Consider the following 20,900-nt stretch of genomic DNA (forward strand, 5'->3'; position numbering starts at 1 on the left):
TGCTCCTGCTACGCGCTGCCGCGTGCGTGCGGTGTGAATGCTCTAATCTGTTAGAATGGGCACCGAAAAAAATATGCGCTGCTTACGCCCTAATGCGTGCAGTGTGAAACCGGCCTTACGGGTGTAAGTAATTAATGACAGAATTTTCATTTTTGGGTGAACTAACCCTTTAAGGGAATTTTTGTTTTCCAGAAATTTGGCATTTCCATCACTCGTTTCTGATGCAATACTTCAAAATGCACATAAAAACAAGGTGATGGAAACTAATTTCACGGTTTTGGTCTGTGTGTGTTGGGACCCTTAGTTTGAAGTTCTTTCTGTCCTGTTTTGCCTACTTTCCCTTTTCCTGTTTAGTTCCTGTTTCACTGATTTCATCTTTGTATTAACGTCACTTTCTCGCCAGAACATGCCCCCCAATCCGGAGATACACACTGGACTTTTGCCAACTCTTTTTCGCTAATAATATGCTATTATTACGAAGAATCAGCAGATCCCAGAGTAGCAGTTGTGGGCACATTTTCCCCGGTAGCAGAAGCACGCAAAATTACACGCTATTATCAAGTCCGTCTCCCTCGATTCAGAAGGGGGCACTGCCACTGTGTATTTAAACCCTCAGTTATCTTCTATTCATGGTCTTGTGTGGAAGATTTAGGCGGGTGTTTAAATGGGAATTCGTCATTCTTCTGTGTCAAGCATCTTCGTTTGGATTATCACATCAAGCCTGCACATGACAGTCAGAGGAAGTGGTGAAGTGGAACAGAGGAAAAGAAATTCAAGTTTCAAGGTCAGCAAGACTCCAGCAGGTTCTGGCAGAAGGGCAGAGAGCATGAAATCATACGTTATGCTGATAGGGCTCGGATTCTCTCAGGCCGGGCCACACAGCTCAGCTGGGACACTAGAGGAAAAACACAAACAAAATAATTGAGCCCGAGACCTCAGGTCGGCAAAAGATTATTTACATGCTCATTAATAATAAATAGGATAGACTGGCATGAAATATGGAGCTTTGTGAGGGTGTGTGTGGCGTTTGAAATCATGTAATTATGAAATGTAGGTGAGATTCTGAGCCCCACTTGTACAGTACACTCTAAAAAAAAAGGCTCGTAATCATAGGGGAAGCTTTTTTAGTGCTATATAGCACCAATTTTGGTGCTTCAGTGGTTCTTCAGCGGTTCTTCAGAGGTGCTATATAGCACCTTAGTCAAAGAACCGGTGAAGAACCTCTGAAGAACCGCTGAAGAACCTCTGAAGAACCGCTGAAGAACCAAAATTGGTGCTATATAGCACTAAAAAAGGTTCCCCTATGATTACAAGCCAAGAACCATTTTTGGTACAATATAGAACCTTTTTTTTTTTAGAGTGTATGTGTGTGTTTATTAACAGCAGGTGGTTACTGAGATTAACACACAGGTGCGTCTTAAAGGTGTAAGGAGGGAAATCATCTCTATATCATGTGAATCTTTATCCTCATGTCTCCCCATACAAATAATATTCATAGATCTTCATCTAAAAGTGTATGTGTTTTTGCAAATTGTCAGACACAAAAGCTAATTTCTTGTAGAAAGCTAATTTGCATATGCAATTCTCACCCACTGATACGTTTAAATAATAAAATATGTTGTTGAAAGTTTCAAAGCTTTAGATTAATAAATAATAAATATACAAGTGCTTCTTCACCTATGGGGATTTTCTGAACTTTTTTTAAAACACAATATTTATATTCTGATCATTTTATTTAATTCATCCAATAAGAAAATGTCCAATTGTTTACATACAGGTATCACAGAAGAAATCTGTGACGTCACTTTTTTCCAGAAATATCATGAAATGTATCACTACAGTGTAATTCCCATCACATTTAAAATGTATATCAAATCTGTTGCAGAAATAACAGTGATGGAAATTACATTTTAAAAATGTTTCAATCAAACTTTTTTTTTATATTATCATAGTTTTAAATGTAATAAAATTTTTATAATGAAACGTCTTAGTCTGGGATAAAATATGTATATAAAAAGTAGCAAAAACAAACGCATGGTAAAAGTTTCCAAGGCAGTTTTAAATGAAGAAACACCAGTAATTTAAATATTAACAACATGCCAACATACGAAACGGCTAATTATCAGTGAAAATTTATATATTTATATTTCAACAGCTTATTGTATCCAATAACTCAGCAACATGTGTTGTCAGAGTTATTCTCTATCACTTTAAAACCTAATGTAATTAAGGACGTACAATCTAATAAAAAATCCTGGACTCATTTAAGTTGTCTGATGCAAATTTTGTTTAGCCCTGCTCCTCCCCTAATTTAGTTGGACATCGTGGGCAAACACTGACAGAATATTTTTAGATCCTGTTTGAACCCTTTTGACAGATTAAGAAGGAAAAGCTGCCCTGATGTTTATCTGATGGAGAATAACATCCCAGCGATGTTAGAGTGAAACATGGGCGGCGTTCAGAGAAATCTTTTGGTTAGCGGTAGGGCAGCCCTCTCTCGATCTCTCCTTGACCTAATATAGCAGCTTTATCAGACATCAGCAGTGACCGTGTGAAAGTTGGCCTGGATAAAGCAAAGGAACGAAACCCTGGAGCCCCTGATTGATGGACTGGACGCTTGTCAACGCTTGAGATTATAGAAACCCTGGCTCTCATCACGCGACGCCCCTTTTGGGCCGCAAACAGAAACATCTAGAAGCCTCCATGCCAATCCTGCTCCTCCTGTGAATTCCCCCCCACTCCACACAGGAATTCCAGACTGTGGGGAAATTAATGTTCGGATCTGGCGTAGAGGAGGGTAATGCAAAGCGCTGCCAAGTCATCGGAGATCTTTTTTTTTTATTTTGTTTGCTCCGTCCGTGAAATGCGGCTGATTCCCAGCTCCGTGTTTTCGGCTCCCAGTCAAATCCCAGCCGTCTTTATGGATTCTCCAGATCTCATTACAGTCAATGAGCCTGCAAAGACTTTCAGATCAAAGTGAAAGACTTTTAGCACTGGTGAGAGAGAGCAAGAGTAAGCCATATCTAGTAATTATAACCAAGGAAAAGCATATCAGGAATACCTGATAATTAAATACTGGTCAACACAAATTTTAGCCAAGGGGGGGGGGGGGGGGAGCAGCCCTATGCAAACAATTTCAGGGTCCTAAATCTATAGTGGCTTCATCTGAACAACATTTATTATTCACAGCCAGACACAAATTTCCAAGTTGCAGAAGCCTGCGAGCCATTATGCGATAAGACAAACGAACGCGCGGGCCTGACCTTGAATAAATCGGTAGGGCTGGAGGAGCTTCGGGTGAGCGTTCGCCGCACGAGTGTCACATCTCGATGTCGGAATTGAAATGAGGTTTTGTTTATAGACTGAAGCCGAGGAGTCATCCGTCAGATCGCATATGCAAGGCCGAGCAGAAGGAACTGTAGCTTTTAACTGATTCATTGTGTTTTACCATGGGCTTAATCCTCTGATCTGAAATGTATGGCTTGTATCTGTTGGAGATTAGCCCGACGGGACGTGTTGCGAGATGCGAAACAGAGGGAAGGTCAGGAGGGAGCTTGTAAAGCAGAGGGCACAGCCAAACACACAGATACGTTGAGCACCTGAACGGAAAAAAGAGAGCATCTTAAGAACAAATATCTCAACAACCTGATAAAATGTAGTTACATGGATCCGTTGGCGTCATTCCTGAGAGTCAAAATGCTAGTCAGCGTCAAAGCCAGACCTTCCGCCGTGTTGCCGTCAAATATTTGGACACGAGAATGAAAAGCATTTTCTCATTACGTGTCAAGCACCTTGTAAATTTGTTTAAAAAGGTCTGCCAGACTGTTCCAGTGATTTTACAGAGCCAAGACAAACTCGAAATGTGCTGTGTAGACTGTTGAGTGATCACTGAAAATAATAGACATTTGGCTTGCAAGTCCAGAGATATATTTACTTTAAGCTATAGAGCATTTCCTCCTTTCAAAAGAGGTGAGTTAATGGTATGTGTCTATGTTTAGGGCTATTAAAGTTTGGTCCCTATGTTGGAATCCGAGACACACTTTAAGGGTCATTCCTGTTACACTGTACATTCTCATATCCCCATTATATATGGCTTTACATATTGGAAAAAATACTAAACGTGAGCAACTATTAGCAATAGATGGTCAATTGTGAGAAAAAAAATAATTTGGATTTTTCTGATAAAAATTGTGATTGTGATTTTAAATGTGATTTTAAAAAAGCTCCAGGTTTTCCATTGTTTGTAGGGCTGGCAAATTTTGTCATTATACACTCACCTAAAGGATTATTAGGAATTAGGAAGGATTATTATTTATTTAGGATTGATTCAACAAGGTGCTGAAAGCATTCTTTAGAAATGTTGGCCCATATTGATAGGATAGCATCTTGCAGTTGATGGAGATTTGTGGGATGCACATCCAGGGCACGAAGCTCCCGTTCCACCACATCCCAAAGATGCTCTATTGGGTTGAGATCTGGTGACTGTGGGGGCCATTTTAGTACAGTGAACTCATTGTCATGTTCAAGAAACCAATTTGAAATTATTCGAGCTTTGTGACATGGTGCATTATCCTGCTGGAAGTAGCCATCAGAGGATGGGTACATGGTGGTCATAAAGGGATGGACATGGTCAGAAACAATGCTCAGGTAGGCCATGGCATTTAAATGATGCCCAATTGGCACTAAGGGGCCTAAAGTGTACCAAGAAAACATCCCCCACACCATTACACCACCACCACCAGCCTGCACAGAGGTAACAAGGCATGATGGGTCCATGTTCTCATTCTGTTTACGCCAAATTCTGTCTTCAACTGTCCAATTTTGGTGAGCTTGTGCAAATTGTAGCCTCTTTTTCTATTTGTAGTGGAGATGAGTGACTGTTGTAGCCCATCCGCCTCAAGGTTGTGCGTGTTGTGGCTTCACAAATGCTTTGCTGCATACCTCGGTTGTAACGAGTGGTTATTTCAGTCAAAGTTGCTCTTCTATCAGCTTGAATCAGTCGGCCCATTCTCCTCTGACCTCTAGCATCAACAAGGCATTTTCGCTCACAGGACTGCCGCATACTGGACCATTCTTTGTAAAGCCTAGAAATGGTTGTGCGTGAAAATCCCAGTAACTGAGCAGATTGTGAAATACTCAGACCGGCCCGTCTGGCACCAACAACCATGCCACGCTCAAAATTGATTAAATCACCTTTCTTTCCCATTCTGACATTCAGTTTGGAGTTCAGGAGATTGTCTTGACCAGAACCACACCCCTAAATGCATTGAAGCAACTGCCATGTGATTGGTTGATTAGATAATTGAATTAATGAGAAATTGAACAGGTGTTCCTAATAATCCTTTAGGTGAGTGTATATTAATATGACTATCATTATTATTTTTTAATTAATATTAAACAATAAGTATTGTTATTGTTTTACCGTAAAATATAGTTTTATTTAATAATAAAAGTATTTAATAATTCTTATTAATATTATTAATTTACAGTACAACTGTAAAAGTAAAATGGTAATATCTATGGCCGTCTTAATGTCTTAAATTAGAAGTTCACTTCAGAATGAAAATTTCCTGATAATTCACTCACCCCCATGTCATCCAAGACATTCGTGTCTTTCTTTATCAGTCGAAAAGAGATTAAGTTTTATGAGGAAATGTTGCGACTGAGTAACAAATAATCTTTAAAACTCACTCTGGGGTCTATGGACCCATCCCCCAAAATACCACTAAGAGCATGAAGAGGCCTTTGGTTAAAGGACACATGGGAACTGATAAGGTTTATGACCAGAAGGAATTTGCCTGAGACTTGTGACTCTCTTAATTATTTTTGAAAAGGACAAATAAACCATCTTAAACCCACATATCCTATATATAACCACTTGAGAAATATATAAACTTATATCCATCTCATTATTTTTCTTTTATAGGTTTTGGCCTATGTATTAATTCAGTCCAAGCAGGCCAGGCTGGTAAGGCCGACACACACATCAAACCATGTGCGTGTGTGGGACAGGAAACCCCGACCACACGGTCATGGGCCGGCAGGCCCAACATCTCAAGTCGTGTTCAACTTCATTGAGTCGAAATAACTGCAAGTTCATCATATCTTCTTCAGTCAACGCAGAAGAAATCGATTGCAACTTCAACACCATCGGACCGAACTATCAAGACTTTCTCTTGTGATTTGACATCGGACGCTCTTCAACAGCTCAGTCTAAAGTAACGTACAAATCGCTTGTGTAGTTAGTAAAAGCTGTAAACCCCTTTGTTCAGACAAAGGAGCTTGTAGTCACTGATTGTTCTCCCAGGTGTTTTCATAGTTTCATTCCTTTGTTCAGATCCGGTTCTTCATTCTCTCACTTCCCATCTTAGCCATGTATGTGTGATTTGTATGTATGCGTTTATGTTAGCTTAGTCGTGTTCATGATTTAGTTAATACAATTTGTGCACAACACATATTTGGTTCTGATTCCCTGCCTGCAAACAAATTGTCACTTAAATGATCAATCTTGTTACACGTTCTAAGCGCTGTAAATGCAAAGGAGGAATTATTTTTCTGAGGCCATGAAAAATACCCTTTTCTTAGAATTAATTAATAATCAATACTGAGTTGTTCACAGGAAGAACTGATTGATTGATTGATTGATTGATTGTAATGTTAATGTAGCTACACCAAGTTAATCTCATTAACTGATTCAAATATTCATAGTTAATCATAATGAATAATCATAATGAGTTATGAATAATTATTAATATTTCCCCTTTGAGCTAATTTGCTACAGAAAACATTACATTTTTCTAGTGGACTTTAACAGGGTTCAACGGGTTGAAGGTCCAAATTGCAGAGTCAATGCAGCTTCAAAGGACCCTACACGGTCCCATACAGAGCATATGCAGATTTGAGTTTGTGTGGTGTAGCATTTACAGCTAACAGAGCTGCTCTGAGACACTGAAAACACCAGATCATGAGCCACTCGCGTGTAAATGAACATAGTGCCACATTTCACTCTGAAACATGCAGCGCACATATTTATTTCAATCACAGCCTTAGTGATACGATAATTACACTGAGCCATATTGAGATTTTTTTTGTTTTATATCGATTAACAGTGTAGCCTTATAATCAAATTAAAGTTTAAGAAAATGTTCTAAAAGTCTACACTCTAAAAATAAAATGTTCTATATGGCACCAAAAATGGTTCTTGGCTCGTAATCATAGGGGAACCTTTTTAAGTGCTATATAGCACCAATTTTGGTGCTTCAGTGGTTCTTCAGCGGTCCTTCAGAGGTTCTTCACCAGTTCTTTGACTAAGGTGCTATATAGCACCGCTAACTAAGGTGCTATATAGCACCGCTACCATTTACAGAACATGTTAAGATATGGTGCTATATAGCACCAAAAGTGGTTCCTCTATGATTACGACGAAGAACCATTTTTGGTGCCATATAGAACCTTTTTTTTTTTAGAGTGTAGCTTACCCTTTTATAGAAATACTTTTTTTTTATTTACAGAGTTCAAACACTGCTGCATCATAGGAATGACTGCTATAGTACAGGAGAGTACACTTGTCAACTGAGCATGGGTAGTAAGCCCATAGTTGACCAATCACAAGTAAGACACAACCTCACGGGCAGACTTACTGTACTGCACCAGCTCCCCTCATTGCTTTGTTTGGGCCTCTTCATGTGGGGAAAAAAATTAAATAAAATTTCTGCACCAGCACACTAATAACAACCCACGACCAGACTGCAACCCACACACATACTGCACTCCTCTCCCTCACTGCCTTCATCTCTCAGATCCCCTTGCTTGCTTCATCTCCAAGTCCCTCCATCCAAACCCCCAATGCACTCAGCATCTGCTTGCAGGATGAATAAATCAGTGCTTCTTCCCGGCTGCGGTCCCCTGACTGACAGAGGCCCGTCTTAATTGTAGCTGAAAGCCGGCTTTCTCTGTGCTAATTAGCAGAATGCGCTGCTAAATGATTTAAAAACTCGGGGCTTATACGAGCCCTGCCGATCATCACTTATTCACATGGAGCGCGGCACTTTGTGAGAACATGGCGCCCGAGGTAAATTAATTTACTCCAATTAGCAGGCCCTGTCAGCGCGCATCAATGTCTCTTCCTAGACATGCCTCTGAAAAAATAATGCACTTGTTTTGTCCTCTGCTTTGGTTACATCTGGTGTGCAGTGGAGGGGAATCGGGTGAAGCAACCGTTGGAAAACATACCGCTCTTGTCTTGGACGACTAAATACCTCCATAATGCCATCCGAGATGAAGCAGAACAGGAAGTGGTCACCCTAAAGGTGGGACTTTCAATCACATGCATGAAGAAAAATGTGAAATTGTACTACCTGTAAAAATGGACAAAAAGCAAAATGAGACTTTAAAAAGTGTTTCTAAATGTGTAATTGCACCACAAATATTTAGTTAGGGTCTGTTTACACAGGACGTGCTTTTGCATAGATGGGGTGCAACAAAACTGAAAGCAGGGGTCTTGAGAGGCAAATTGAAAAGAGAAAAGTGAACAAACTTACGGAATCTACTGCACCAAGTGCCCCCCATATATTATTATTATTATTATTATTATTATCATTATTATGGTTATAATTATGTTGTGAATGTTGTATGCAATTTACTTCTTTTTTTTGTTGAACTTTCTATCATCAAAGAATCATGAAAAAAGTTTGTTTCCAAAAAACATTAAGCAGTGCAACCGTTTTCAACAGAAAATAATGAGAAATGTTTCTTGAACACCAAATCAGCATATTAGAATGATTTCTGAAGGATCACGTGACACTGAAGACGGGTAATGATGCTGAAAATTCAGCTTTACCATCACAGGAATTAATTACATGTTAAAATATATTAAAATAGAAAACAGTTAATGTAAATTGTAATATTATTTCACAATATTACTGCCTATAAATAATAAATGCAGCATTGGTGAGCATAAGAAAAAAAAAATGTAACTATAAATTATTCCTGTGATGGCAAAACTGAATTTTCAGCATCATTACTCGAGTTCACTTGTGTTTATGTAGCCTATATTGATACACCGTTTACTATTTCATGAAACTATCAAAGTTAACAAAACCCAAGTGCCACCGGCACCTACAGGCCTATTATGTGAAGTGTGGCGAAATGGTTACATGAAAGGACTTTATTATATTACCATTTTTTAATATTATGCAGCATTATGAAATAAGTCTCTTATGTTCATCAAGCCTGCATTTATTTGATAAAAAACAGCAATATTGTGAAATATATTAAAATAATGGTTTTCTATTTTAAAATAATTTAAAATATAATTTATTCCTGTGATCACAGCTGTATTTTCAGCATCATTACTCCACTCTTCAGTGTCCCATGATCATTCAGAAATCATTCTAATATGAGGATTTAATGTCAATGATGGAAACTGTGATACTCTTTTAAAGATTCTTTGATTAATAAAAAGTTAAAAAGAACACAATGTAATAATATTTCACAATATTAGGCTACTGTTTTTTCTGTATTTTTGATTAAATAAATGCAGGCTTGATGAGCGTAAGGATATATATATATATATATATATATATATATATATATATATATATATATATATATATATATATATATATATATATATATATATATATATATATATATATATATATATTTACATATTGCCCCTTTTTTACATTTGAGCCCCTGCCCCTGACGAACTCTCTGCACGGCCCTGCTGCTCACTTCCTGTACCTATTTTAATTTCTGCAAATGCATGGCAAATTCCTCTTCCCTACACAGGGATTTGACATGTCACTAATAGCTGAAGCAGCAGAGATTAGAGCGAGTGGACTGTTGAAAGCTGCCTTTCCCTGCTAATGATCGAGCTGACTGCAGGTAAGTAGAAAGAGATGGAAAACACTACAAGCGCTCATCTTTTTCTCATCCTCCACAACTACTGAAAGAATGATGTTCTGATCCATCTACTCTTAAGAGAGAAGCTGCAGCGCGAAGGCAAGTGCCAAAAACGGTTTCATCCGGCAGGATTCAGACAAAGGCACGGGACAGGTTTGCTTGGAATGCCTTCCAGATGATGTCAGACTTGAGCACAGGCAAACATACAAATCCAACCCGGGCGTTTTAGAGTTATTTATGATTCCACTACGGTGAATCTTGCGAGTGGTGATTCTTTATGTGGCCCCAGGGATCTCAAAGCATTGTGGGAAGCCCACATGTTATATATTGCATCCTTGTTTTACGTGGAAATTATGTTTCAACAAATGTAGCGCCTGGTTATGGCCCTACCCATGATGCATCAGAACCTAGCAGGATGAGCATAGTGTGTCTTCAATTCTTTCTCTACGCTAAAGTAGTGAAGTAGTAAAAGAACACAGCAGTCAGAAGACCACAGCTGGAAGAGAAATGAGGGAGAAATCACTTTTAAACTAGGCTGATATTTCACACCCCACTATAGCTTCCTGATCCTGCTGCTAAGGTGTGAATAAAACTGACTTTGATAATATATTATTTTCAAATAGGTATGATTGCATCCAAGTATGCTGGAATATTTTTTCCCGAAGATTTTTGCTGTCAAATGGCAGCTGTGTAACAATGCAAAATCCATGATGCATGATCAATTTCTTCTTGAATTACATGAATATTTCTATAATTAACTGATATATTTATATACTTATACTTGTATACATCGATGAGCCAAAGCATTATGACCACATGTTAGGCATGGTCCTCCACAAGCTGCCAAAAGAGAACAAAGGCATGGACTCCACTAGACCCCTGAAGGTGCTCTGTGGTATCAGGCACCAAGACGTTTGCAGCAGATCCTTCAAGTACTGCAGGTTGCGAAGTGGAGCCGCCGTGAATCGAGCATGTCCATCCAGCACATCCCAATTGAATTGAGAGGCCGTGAAACGTAACACCTTGAACTCATCATGTTCCTCAAACCATTCCTGAACAATGTCATATCCTGCTAAAAGAGGCCACAGCCTCCAGGGAACACCATTGTCATGAAGGGGTGTGCTTGGTCTGCAACAATGTTTAGGTAGGTGGCATGTGTCAAATTTACGTCCATATGAATGGCCAGACCCAGGGTTTCTCAGCAGGACATTGCCCAGAGCTTCAGTCTCCCTCCACCGGCTTGTCGTTGTCCCACGGTGATCCTGGTGTCATCACTTCCCCAGGTAAATGGTGCACGCATACACGGCCGTCCACGTGATGCAGGCAGGCAGTCACCCAGTTACGATACTCGTGTGCCCATTATAGGCGCTTTCAATGATGGACAGGGGTTATCGTAGGCACTCTGATTGGTCTGCAGCTACACAGCCCCATACACAGTGGCCCTCATTTATCAATCTTGCGTAGAAACGGGCGTATATGTTGGCGTAAGATTATGCTTACACTCCTCTCACCGCCTGATTTATGAAGCTGTGCGCACCTCTGAAATCCAGGCGTACGCAATACCTGCCTTTGATAAATGTCGCGGCCAAAAACGATCGTCATTAGAATAACACGCCCCTATATATTCAAGTCTCTGCCTCCCCCACGCCCTCATTTTATGCCATGGACACACGGAAGACGGCAAAGAAGCGAAACTTCTCTGACGTGGAGATCGAGACCACCATCACCAGGGAAGTGGGAAAAAAAAAATTGTTTTATTTGGGAGTTTAAAGAGTGGGATTTATAAGATGGCTGTGTCTCATGTAACCTTGTTATTTGTACACACTGTGACTATACACATCACAACATGTAAATAGGAAAATGTTGGCGTTATTTTGTCACTTATTGAAGAGTAGGCTAGCTGGAGCCATATACCTCCAGTCTTTGTGCTAGGCTAGGCCAAATGTGAACGTCCTGCAAAATCATGTTTTGCTGATGCGTCCGCAGTAATGGTGCTCCCTGTCTTGATGATCAACTGAGCAGAAATTAAATCATGGCTTGTTTTTGGCCAGCTAAACTCTGAGCAAACAAGCGTCCAAACATCTGCATTAGCATTTGGCAACTGTGGAGTCGCTGTTTTGTAACCATGATCCTCTTCTGGCCCAGGTGTCTTTGTTGTTAAGCACATTTGGCTTTATTCTAAGGACTACACCTTACTCGTCCTCTCATCTTCAACATGTTTGCAGATTTACGGGTCTTTGGAGGAGCTGGTTGGATGTGGTAAGCAGCATGTGTGTCAGTCTGAGGGCTTGTTGAAACAGCGATGTCGAAAAAGATATGACACACTGACAGAGGAGGACTCACTAATAAAATGAGAGGGGGAACATTGACTTATGACACCTCCAAAAGTAAATTACATGAACCAAGAGGACATAAAACATTATAATGCGCAGTCCAGTCCACAGGCCAGAATTTTTATTTTAATGCCACCCAAACAGTGTTGGCTTGGTTATTTCTATTAGGCCTCCACCAACATGAAAAACAATAGCATGTATAAAAGCGTTGTGAAAAATTCAGAATTTAACAATTATTTTCAAATCATAAGTGTGAATTTGAATCAATTAGACACACCCCATAGGATGTTGAATTGGAATTTTAATTGGAAGAACATTGTTGCAGACCAGGCACACCCCTTCATGACAATGGTGTTCCCTGGTGAAGTGGCCTCTTTTTAGCCTAGAAATCTAGATGCACCTTAGCGGTAGTAAATCTAATTTGCAGCCAGGGTCGTCTAGCAACTCTCAATTGGCTTGTGAGCTGGAAAAACCAAACTCTGATCAGGCCAATCACATCGTGTATAGAGTCGGTGGGCGGGCTTAACATAATGACGGCAGAGTTGCGGCAGTTCCGCGTGCTACTCGTAAACAAAGAAGCTGCCGAACAGCGGCCTTTTGATTCGGCTTTGGCTGCGACTCTGGAAGACTTGGAGTTAAGCTTTTCTTTTTAAAAAAGAACAAAGAACGGCAATGAAGTCATTCTTAAGAAAGGAAGATGTGTTCGGAGTTTTGGCTACCGGATACGGAGAAAGTTTAATCTATCAACTAGCTCCGCTTCACCTTCTTCGTTGCTCTGGTTGGTTGTAGCGCTATCCTATTGCCTATAGACAACCGTTATCCCGCCCCTCGGATTGAGCCCTGCCAATGGTGTGTTCCCAGACCCAACATCTTGATGTGGGTCTGGTTTGTCAGGCTAGCCTCTTTTAGCAGGATAACACACTCTGCCACACTGCACACATCATTCAGGAATGGTTTGAGGCACATGATAAGAGTTCAAGGTGTTGCCCTAGCCTTTAAATTCGCCAGATCACAATCCAATTGAGCATCTGTGGGACAGGCCAACAAGTTTGATCCCAGCAGCTCCACCTCACAACCTACAGGACTAGAAGGATCTGCTGCTAATGTCTTTGTGCCTGATACCACAGAACTCCTTCAGATGTGGAGTCCATGCGTCTGTGCTGTTTTTGCAGTACGCGGAGGACCAACAGCGTATTAGGTCATAATGTTTTGTTTCATCTGTGTATATAAAGGCTTTAAATAAAGTGTACCCAAAATACATTTCTTTTAAAAATTACAATTATATTTATTTATTTTATTAACAATTCAATACACTTGATATAAAGTATATTTCTTTCCTGAAAATTCAACTTAAAGGGGTCATGAACTGCGTTTTTTTGTATTGTTTTATGATGTTTCCTGGGGTGCACTTATGTTAGAATGCTTTTTACATAATTTTTTTTATAATTTATAAATAAAAGGCATTTTTCCTACCCTGATTTTAGCCTTCTGCTCTGTTTAAGGGGCGTGTCCGCTGTGAGACTTCAGTGTTTACACCCACTGCTGTGATTGGCTAACGTCTTTCCATTTGAAATAGTATTACTCCCTCTTTTAGCTCGTTTTTACAATTACAGCTCTCATGGTTAACTAATCGTGAAAAGTGTTGCATTACATTTACATCTATGGCATTATATTTAGATCTATGGCATTATATTTAGATCTATGGCATTATATTTAGATCTATGGCATTATATATTTAGATCTATGGCATTATAGTCGGATCGTGGCATGAAATGTTGCAGTGATGATCATTGTAGCCGATCACACACACATGCTGAGCGCATGAAAGCAGTGATTTCGTCATTGCAACTCAGTTTCTGTACACTAACGACTGCTTTCATCTTCACTAACACTGCAAACGTGATATACACTCTAAAAAATGCTGGGTTAAAAATAAAAATATGGGTTGAAAATAGACTAACCCAGCAATTGGGTTGTTTTAAGCAAACATTTAACCCAACCTCTGGGTTAAAACAACCCAATTGCTGGGTTAAAACAACCCAATTGCTGGGTTAGTCCATTTTCAACCCAACTTGGGTTATTTTTAACCCAGCATTTTTTAGAGTGTAGTTTAGAGATTTATTGAATAAAACGGGAGTCACTGATAAACTCTCCTGTTTGATTGACAGGTTCAGCGTGTGCTGCTCAAACGATTGCAAAGGGAGCTTACTTTGATCGCTTTCTTTATAGAATTGAATCACCGTTAAATAAAAGATTATTTTCATCCTACTAAGAGACTCAACGCAAGTTGATGTTTAGTCACTGGTCTGATTTACTGACACACAGACAAAGAATCATCACATTTCAGATCAGGTAATAGAATGAACACAGTTACTTACATGTTGCATGTTGAACCCAGTCACTGCACAATATTTTGTAATCCTCAACGGCATGTTTATTGCTTTGTAACTCGAAGGTTTAACACTAGGCCTATGTTACATGCGCAAACCGGTGGGCGGGGCTAAACAGGCAGTGATGAAGTAGGCATTGATCTTAGAGGATTCCCTGATTGATTGGCCAGGGATCGGAATTGGCCAATTTTCTGCATGATCGGCCCTGATTGGTGATTGGCCGATCCGTCTACATGCGGCAACATACGTTGACGTCACTGCCACGCTCGTGCTCACAGCCATGCAAACATGTCGTTGGCACGGAAGTTTTTTACTGTGAGCGAAGGAGACACCAATTATGCCATTTGTAAAACTTGTAAGGTTAAAATAAACCGCGGGGGAACCACCAGGAAAGCGCACAACGCGACATGCCCAGTTTGAAGAAGGTAGTAAAGGCAAAACGGCTAAAGCTGGCCAGAGCTCAGAGCCAGCCACAAGTCAGCAGCCTCTCCTACATTTCCTTGGTATAAGCAGCGAAAAGACCAAAGCAATTACAAAGAAATTATGGACTTCATGGCGCTGGATGACCAGCTGAATGCATAAACCGTCACTTCATGAGAATTTACCGTTTCATTTGAGAAAACTGTCATATCATGAACACAGACACTCAAAGGTCTTCACGGCAACCTGTCAAAATAAAAGTTTGGTTTAAAAAAAATTTATTGACAGAATATATTGGGCTACTGTTGTAGCCTACAGTAGATTTAGCAACGTCTCTACTAAAAATAATAATTATGCCTAGATGGTTGATTATTTTTCACTTGATCTTTTTTTATAAACAATGTTTACTTTTAAACAGCATACAGCCTTGTGTATTATTTACTTATAATGATTATCATCATAAATAATAAACTTAATACATTTAATTAATTTTTTAAAAATGGTTAAATTAAAAAAAATTATATAAAAAACATTTAGCTGTGGTACCGAAATTGGTACAGAGTACCGTAAAATTTTTACAGACTACTGGAATTTTGATACTGTGACATCCCTAGCTGGCAACATTTTATCACCCTATTACTGAACTATTATTTGGAGGAGTATTGTACACTTCAGGTTTGTTCGTTCACAGGATCTTTTGACTTTTGTAAGACAAGTAAAAAAGAGAAAAAGGGCAATTTATAATGTTTTGTTTCATAAAGCAACTGATTTTCAGTTATTTGTTATTTCTACTTCTTTCCAGGCACAGAACACTTTTTTTTTTTTATAATAAAAATAAAAAAATTCTTTGAAGAAAAAGTGGATTTTTGTTTGTATATGCTGTCAATTATAGTTCTTAGAAAGAAAATCGGAATCGGCCGATCTCATTAACAAAAAAATCGGAATCGGCCAAGAAAATTGCAATCGGTGCATCTCTAGTTGATCTTCTTCTGCTGAGGCAGTGCTTGCCTCCCTTTGACGTCATAGATCCCCACTTTGAAAAAGCTGTCGTTTGCTGGGCCTGGTGTACAGTATATAAAAGCTTTTCTTTGACTAACAAGGAAGTTTTCAGCTCTGAAACTTACAGGATATTCTTATATTACCATGACCTTTTATATATCAAAATCCACTCAATTCATGACCCCTTTAAAGGATTAGTTCACTTTAAAATTAACCCATGATTTACTCACCCTCAAGGCATCCTTGGTGTATATGACTTTCTTCTTTCTGATGAACACAATTGGGGTTATATTAATAAATATCCTCACGTTTCCAGGCTTTATGGGGGCCAACGAGTTTGAAGCTCAAAAAAGTGCACCCATCCGTCATAAACATAATCCACACGGCTCAAGGGGGTTAATAAAGGCCTTCTGAAGCGAATCGATGTGTTTGTGTAAGAAACAATATCCATATTTAAAACTTTATAAACTTTATTTATGGATATTTTTCCTACAAAAACCCATCGACTCGCTTCAGAAGGCCTTTATTAACCCCCCTGAGCCGTGTGGAGTATGTTTATGATGGATGGATGCACTTAAAACTCTTTGGCCCCATTCACTGCCATTATAAAGTTTGAAAACATATAACACAGATTGTGTTCATCAGAAATATACAGTCATATACAACTAGGATGTCTTGAGGGTGAGTAAATCATGGGGTAATTTTGCTTTTTAAAGTGGACTAATCCTTTAAAACTTAAATTTGAAATACAATGTCTGTTCAAACAGGTATTCAAATTCAGAAACTCAATGCATTTTCAATTGAGTTCTGAATGCTGCACAGCTCTGATGCGCCCAACCTAAGCATCGCTCATCGGTTTCTCCAAAGCTGCCCTCGCTGCGGCGGCTTCAAGAGCTCTCCAAGGTGCTGAAAAGGCCACTTCCTTTTACCTGCGAGGCCCACTGACTCCATGTCAGCCCGTCACAGCAATGCACTGCACAGAACTTTGAGCGGCCTCTTTTGCACTCACTCTTCGTCTCTTCCATCCTGAGCAGAGGACGAGGCTGAGCAGAGGGAGTCGCAGAAGACTCCGGGGTGTCTTTGTTTAGATTAATGACTTTTGAAAATGCAGCAGTCTCACGGATTCATGGCCAGTGCCCCATGTTGAGCTCTTAAGGGGCTGCTGCAGAAGAAGGCAGACTGACAGTCGGGCTGTCAGCATCATTATCTGGCTTGAGTCCTGCCATTAAGGTGGCAAAGAGCTGAAGGGTGTCACCCTCCGGAGCAGAGATTTAGCCTAAAGCTCTCATCTGTGCAGACAGCAAGCGAAGAGGACCCTCCCAGGTGAGAGCGCAGGGGTGAACCCGGTTTCATTACCTTTCTGCACTAGTACATCGACCTGTTAGTAACCTTACCGTGACAGGGAAAGAGACTCTGTTAATGCTTCTCAACTCTTTTGTCTCAGGCTGACAGGCTAAACTGAAGTGAATATGGGGAGTGTAGCGACAGTTTGTGTCCAAACAGGCCCTTCCATTATGATTTCTAGTTGCATTAAAGACATCTTTTCATGACAATAGACAAACATCATCTATGAAATGAATATAATCATTCATGTTACCACTACGCAATATGATTATGAAATATATTCCACTTAGATCATCTGGCTGCAAACTGCTAGTTGTACCTAAAACATAAAAAATGGTGAATCACCCATTAGTTGTCGTTTACAAGCTGTGGATCTTTTCATTGAGCAGTTGATTCAATTAGCACTTTTAAAAGCATCTCAAAGCATATTTGTTCACTTTACTTTTAGTTTTTCTCCTTAGTTTTGTATTTCATTATTAATTTACTCTACTGTTCAAAGGTCTGGGTTCATTTTTTTTTATTTATTTTTTTTAGAGAAATTAAGGATGCATTAAACGTATCAAAAGTTACAGTAAAGATTTATAATTTGACAAAATATTTTTTTATATATAAATTATTTGCAAATTGAGCAAATTTGTTTTCCACATTCTTTATAATCTTTATTATGTTAAGCCTATCATAATTATATTTTAGGGGCTGTGTACACATCTTTTTCAGCTAAAAACGGAAAACTTTTTATGTGTTTTGGCCATTTACACGACAACGAAGTTTTGGGGAAAATGGATTTCAAAGTGCAGGTTTTTGAAAACTATACTGTTATCGTCTCCCTGTAAACTTTGTGAAAACGGTGACGTCTCGCGCATGCTTATTACATGTTCAGTCTATAGGTGCGTAGTGTATCTTTACAAAGTGACAACACCAACTACTGGCCTGGCAGCAGAATACAACGTTTTTAATCATTTTCGTGGATCCGTGTGAATGAGATTGCTTGCGTTAGTCAAAAACGCAAAGGAAAGACTTTTCTGTTTTTAGTGCATCGTTGTTGTGTAAATGTACCCTTAGACCTGATCAGTGGTTTTCATGGGACATTGCGTACATGCGTCACTTGCCGGTGCGTGTCTCGTCATATCCGTAAAAACAGAAAACTTGCTCTGCTTCTTTGACGCACGTATGGTGTGGGAGTGTCATAGGTTAGTTGTCACAACGAGCGAGAGAGGTTGACATGGAACATGCTAAATCTCCAGGGAATCACCTGGGTTTTTTTTATTGGACAATGCACGAAAAAATTCCACCTTTTAATAGTAGAAAATATTTACAGTAAAAACCTTATCAGGAACTTTTACTCAAAAACCTTATGAGGGCAAAAAAATGGAAAGCAAAAAAAAATAATAATCGTTCATTAATCGTAATCGAGGTAAAATGTTCAATTAATCAAGATTTTTATTTTTGGTAAGAGAGATTTGAGAGCAGTTTCTCTAGAGCGGCTGCACCAGACTGCACGGACTCTGATAAAGTCAGATTATTAAATATTAAGTTGCAATTACAAGAAGTTGCAATGTGCACATACAGTATATGTCAATCTTTATGTACATATTTGTCTTTTGTAAACAGCTTTGTAAGCATTAAGTGCTGCATAAACAAAGTTTTTCTTACTTTTACAGGTGTGCTGATCGAATCCAGTTTGTGGCATTTCCAGGCCCAGTTCCCACTTCTCAGCATCATTTCAGGTCATCCCTCACCTGTTAATTAAAAAGAGGAAGAGATATGAAAGGTTTGGGTTGTGAAGAAAACTACTTTCCAATCTCATTATTGACCAACACAAACTCATCCCTGCTTGATTTAAACAATGTTAAAATGTGTCAATGTTTGTAGCTGGACAATTAGAATTAGCTCTAAGCTGTACAGATTATCCACAACAGCAGACAAATCTCATTTCAGTCCATTCATGTAAATACTATCATCTTCCCAACTCACACAGTCTTCTTGTCAGAGAAAAGCAGCGCTGATGTTTGCCACATGTCACGGCTGTGCTGAAATCAACACATTGTCATACACTCCATAAACAAGTCATTTCTAATTAATCTTCTCACTATAAGACTCAAACACATTTATGGTAAGACTTTAAATGTTTCGGGCGCAGCTCTACAGCTCAAAGTAGTTTGAGGTGGTTGGTAGTGGGAGTCACAGCTATGTAAATCAGTGGCTCTGTGGTTTATTTTATTTGGCAAAAACTCATGGAGTATCGGCGTATCCGAGTGTGGCTTTACAGTTGGAAGTGGTCTCAAAGAAGGCCTCTGTGAAAACCTATACTCACCAGGAGTGGTCAGAATTAAGTGTAGAAAATGACACAAGCCAGTTAGCTTTTCCACAGGGCCGGCCGCATATGGCAGCAGTTCAGATGCGAGGCCGTCGCCGCCGCTGCTGCCGCTGCTCGGGAACGGTCGATCCAGAGCAGCTGGGCTGCACTGTTTAGATTAATAAGCTCAACGTGGAAGACATTAAGCACTAAGCGCTGACCATGCCAACTCCGGAGAGGACCGTAATGGCTTCAATATTACTGGGGCATGTATGAAAGAAACCTTACATTAATTCATTTAAACAGCCATTTACATCCTGTGGAGAAGGAGGCGGGTGTGAGTGCAAGCCACGAGAGGGTCGGGCAGTGATCTAGTCTCGCTGTCATTGTAATAGGGTCACTTTGATGCATTGGGCCGAGTCAGATCTGTCTGATAACGGTCTCGTTTGGTCTTCAGGAAGAAAGCGTGGAGCAGATTGTTTCAGAAAAACTTCGACAACATTTTTCTACAAGTTTCTACAACTTCTGAATTTTCATTCTGAATATTGCACAGAACTTTTGAAGCCAAATATTCAGGCTGAGTGAGACGCCAATGAGAAAACTGTTATTTATTATCATTGAGATGCTAAGGTAGTTTTTATTAACATTTAGAATTATTTTTTATTTGAATATTTTCCAATTTAATTTGATTGTTTTTGTTATTTATGTTTCTATGTATAAATATGCCTAGTTTGTATTCATTTTATTTAATAAGTACATCAAATTAAACTATAAGTAAATTAAATGTTACATTGGGCAAATTGCTGGAATTTATAGAAATTTTTTATCATTTTAAGTCAAATTTATTTATTTAAAGGGTTAGTTCACCCAAAAATGAAAATTCTGTCATTAATTACTTACCCTCATGTCGTTCGACACCTGTAAGACCTCAGTTCATCTTCGGAACACAAATGAAGATATTTTAGTTGAAATCTGATGGCTCTGAAAGGCCTCCATTGGCACAATGCACGGTACACTCTCAAGACCCTTAAAAGGTACTAAAGACGTTGTTACAAAGTCCATCTCACTACAGTGGTTCTACAATAACTTTATGGAGTGACGAGAATAGTTTTTGTGCGCAAAAAAACCCTAAATAACGACTTATATAGTGATGGCGATTTCAAAACATGGCATCATGAAGCTTCGAAGCGTTATGAATCAGTGAGTCAAATC

At 39.3% G+C, this 20,900-nt stretch overlaps 1 long non-coding RNA gene across 1 annotated transcript; it reads left to right on the plus strand.

Moving 5' to 3' along the window:
- Positions 1-665: 665 nt before the first annotated feature.
- Positions 666-6,453, plus strand: LOC307139755. Its single transcript, XR_013818163.1, has 2 exons — positions 666-784; positions 5,927-6,453. It is a non-coding gene; the product is annotated as an uncharacterized lncRNA (long non-coding RNA).
- Positions 6,454-20,900: the final 14,447 nt, after the last annotated feature.

This window comes from Gobio gobio (assembly GCF_949357685.1).
Source record: "Gobio gobio genome assembly, chromosome: 16".
Lineage (NCBI taxonomy): Eukaryota > Metazoa > Chordata > Actinopteri > Cypriniformes > Gobionidae > Gobio > Gobio gobio.